The 4,339-nt window shown below is 38.6% G+C and overlaps 1 pseudogene; it reads left to right on the top strand.

Moving 5' to 3' along the window:
* Positions 1 to 1,157: 1,157 nt before the first annotated feature.
* Positions 1,158 to 3,823, top strand: LOC129026111 (angiogenic factor with G patch and FHA domains 1-like; annotated as a pseudogene).
* Positions 3,824 to 4,339: the final 516 nt, after the last annotated feature.

Raw genomic sequence — 4,339 nt, 5'->3', positions numbered from 1 at the left:
AAGCCTCACACTTCCTGATTTCAAACTATATTACAAAGCTGTAGTCATTAATATAGTACAGTACCTACATAAAAACCAATAGAACAGAATAGAGGACCCAGAAATAAACTCACGGATATACAGTCAACCAATCCCACAGAATGGAGAAAGGATAAACACATCAAGGAGTGGTGTAGGAAAAACTAGATATGCACAGAAAAAAGTGAACCTTTCTCTCATATCATCACAAAATGAATTTGAAATGAAATAAAGACTTAAACATAAGAACTGAAATCATGAATCCTCTAAAAAAAAATGGGGAAAAACCTCCTTGACACTGGTCATGGCAATGATGTTTTGGATATGACACCAAGAACACAGGCAACAAAAGCAAAAATGAACAAGTGGAACTATGTCAAAGTAAAAATTTTCTGCACAATAAAGGAAACAATCAACAAAATATAAAGTCATTATAGGAAATGGGAGAAAATATTTGTAAACCATATATAGGATAATATGTTACTATCTAAAATATATGTCATACTAATCAATACAAAAAAAGAACCCACAGCAGAATTAAAAGCAATTTCTTGATTAATAATTGGGCAAAATATATAAATAGCAATTTTTCCAAAGATACACAAACGGCCAGCAGGTATATAAAAAATGCTCAACATCACTAATTATCAGAGTAATTAAAATCAAAATCACAATGAGGTATCACCTTATCATGGTGTTTGGATGCCTATTATCAAACAGTCAAAAGATAAAAAGTGTTAGGGTGTAGAAAAAGAGAACACTTGTACACTGTTGCTGAGGATGTCAATTGGTGCAGCTATTATGAAAAGCAGTATGGAGGTTCCTTAAAATTTTTAAACTAGAACTACCATTAATCCCAATTTGGAGTATGTAGCCAAAGGACATAAAATCAGGATCAGCAAGCGTATGTGCGCTCCTCTGATACAGATAAATGAACTGAGAGATACATAATTTCAGCTTTAATAAAAATGAAACTCTTTCATCTACTACAATATTGATAAATCTTGAAGACATTATGCTGAGTGAAATAAGCGCAACACAGGACAACTACTGCATGATCTCGTTTGTATGTAAAATCTAAAAAAGTAAATAAAAATAAAAGAATAAAAGGCCATGGAAACATTAGAACGGTGGTTCCCATGGGCCGGGAAGTGGGGACAGTGGGGAGATTTCCATGCAAGAGGGCACCTTCTGTTACAAGGTGAGCAACTGCTGGGACCTAATGTACAGAATAGTGACTATAGTTAACAACACTGTGTACTTGAAATTTGCTACAAGAGTAGATCTCAGGTGCTCTCACCACACACACAGAAACGTATTAACTATGTGAGGGGATAGATATGCTAACTAGCCTAACTGAGGTAATGTAAAGACTACTGACATCTCAAAACACTCTATTGCACACCCTAAAAATACACACTTTTCAATTTGTCAATCATAGCTCAAAGAATGGAGAAAAAAAATAAGAGTAACCAGCAGGTCATATCTAGCCACACGGAAACTCGATTTAAAACACGCTTGGCCACTGTTTGCAGCTCAACTCGGGAACAGCCGGAGCGCTTCTGGCCCCTGGACTTCGACGCTCCTCCCGCAGCCCCCGTGGCTGTGGCTCCGCCGGCCCCCACTTCGGACCCGCGCAGCCCCTCCGAGGCCGCAGCCGTCGGGCTCCCGAACTCACGGCCTCGGGCCCGTACCCGCCGCCAGCGCCTTGGCTGTGGCCGCTCCTCCCCCTCCCAGAGCCCGAGCTGGCCCAGCGGAGAAGGAGGGCGGAGAAGCTGGAACCCTAACGCTGAGCTGCAGGCGGCAGGTGCGGAAACGGGAGACGCTATGGCCTCGCACAGGACGGCTGCTCAGAGTGACACGAGCAACCGCCAGGAGCTCCGCACGCAGCTGGAAGAACTCAGTCACGTACTCCGCTGCGGGAGAAATGGAGATAATAAAAGTCTGATGTAGAAGTACTCGCAGAGAACCATGCTCCTTGGTCAAGCTCAGATTATTATTATCAGACCTACTCTAATGATGTTAGTCTTCCAAACAAAGTGAGTGACTGAACTGTCAAATCAGCAAGATCAGGATATTGAAACTCTTGCTTTGAATTCTAACGACCAGTTATAAATAGAAAATGATGCTCACCCTGGTACTGATAAGACACCAAATGTTAAATGTAGACAAGACGGTCATTTGCCTCAAATTCACAGGAGCCAGCATCTGCATTAGCAGCACAAGATACATCCTTAGAAGGTTCGTCATTAGATGGAAGTTTGAGAGCTGCAGCAGAAGCGGCTTTAGCACAGACTGGATTTAGTTATGATGAAAATACTGGACTGTATTTTGATCACGGCACTGGTTTCTATTAAGATTCTGAGCATCAAATATATTATGATTTAATTTATTACTACTGTGATGTGGAAAGTGGTTGCTATCCATTTCATTCTCGAGTAGATTTGCAACCTTATCAGACTTATAGCACAAAACAAAAATGAAAAATTGAGAAAAGAAAGGATCCAGATTCTTCTACAAAAAAAAAAAGTGAGGAAAAGGATTTGAATTCAGAGGATCAAGAAACCTTCAGTGTTGAACGTACAAGCTGCAACGGGAAAAACAATTTCACAAATGTGAAAAAAAAGCCAAAATAGGCATTCATCACAAAAATAATCCCCCAAAATTCACTGTCCCAGTTAGTGGAAATGCTATGGAATCTCCTCTTAATGAAAACATCTCAATTCATCTTTAAGGATGAGAAAATCACAGAGACTGATAGTGAACCAGAAGAAGGTGAAATTACGACTGAGACCGAGGGTAGTTATGATGAAGGCATTACCAGTAAAGGCAAGGCAACTGCAAAAGATACTGAGGAGGAAGAGTAGGAAAAAGTGTGGCCCTCATATATGACAGTAATTGTCGTTAGATCACCTGTGTTACAGACACGGTCATTCTTCATCATTACTGCTGTAAAACTTGCTACAATTGGAAGAGAAAATGATATGGAGCATACTCTTCGAATCCCTGAAGTTGGTGTAAGTTTCATGCAGAAATCTATTTTGACCATGACTTACAAAGTTATGTCCTTTTGAATCAGGCAGTCAAAATGGAACAATTGTTAATGGAAAATGGATTGTTCAGCTGAAAACTAAATGTGACCCTTATGAACCTGAGGATGGAGATAAAGTGAAAGTTGTAGACACTGTGTTATCTTATTACATTCACCCTGGCAGTAATAGCTGTGTTGGATGTGAACCAGGGCAGGTTAGAGCTCACCTTTTCCTTGATAAGAAAGATGAATCGTTTGTTGGTCCATCATTAACTAAGAAGGAAACGAGTTGGAAAGAAGAAAAGGATTTTAAAAATATACGAGTAAAATATGGTTTACAGAATACAGACTACAAAAATGATAAGATACTGGAGAATCAAAAATATAAAGATAAAGCTGGAAAACATAGGGAGCAGATAGGAAGTGAAGGAAATTTCCAAAGAGATGATGCTCCTGCATCTGTTCATTCTGAAATTACTGATAGTGGCAAAGGTCAGAAGATGTTGAAAAAGATGTGTTGAAAATAGGAGAAGGACTGGGGAAGGATGGTGGGAGAATAAAAAGTCCAATACAGCTTCAGCTTCGGCAAACACATGCAGGATTGGAGACAGACAAACCATCCTCAATTAAAGAGACTCACCTTCTCCAAAACAAGAACAACAACAACAACAACTGGGACAAAGCACAGGAGAGGTTTGCTGAAAACTTTCCAGAAACTAACTTCCAAAAGATGACCTAGGAACCATTCCTTGGGTAAAAGGGACTGAGGAGTGAAGGTTAATCACAGAAGAAAACTCAAGCTTTTTTATAAATAGAGTTTGGAAACTCTTATTTTATTGCAGAATGTTTCTCCCCAAAAAAGTCAGTGGCACAAGAAAGCTGTGTCACAGTTTACCCCTTCCTGATTCAGAAATGTGTAATAAAATGTGGTTTGCAGCTTTTAAAAAACACTTTTTAAACTAATTATTAGTGACTGAATTAAGTTATACAGTAAGTGAACTAAAGTTCACAGGGCACAGATAAGTTTATCAAATTTTACTATTTTATCTTGTCATTTACAACATCCATATAAGCAATTAGCCATATAAGCAAAATTCATATAACCACTTAAATGTTCATTTATCCTTGTCTCCATGTATTCATACTAGTATGCGCAGAAAATACAGCAAAAGAAACATCTAAAATCTATAAAAATAAATCTGACAATATACATTCTTTTTTATGCCCTTCAGGAGCTAGATAAAAAATGTTGAGACAACATGAATAGTGATGCATACATTTTCTTATATT

The sequence above is a fragment of the Pongo pygmaeus genome, chromosome 15, assembly GCF_028885625.2.
Source record: "Pongo pygmaeus isolate AG05252 chromosome 15, NHGRI_mPonPyg2-v2.0_pri, whole genome shotgun sequence".
Lineage (NCBI taxonomy): Eukaryota > Metazoa > Chordata > Mammalia > Primates > Hominidae > Pongo > Pongo pygmaeus.
This window is presented reverse-complemented; position numbering and strand designations above follow the sequence as displayed.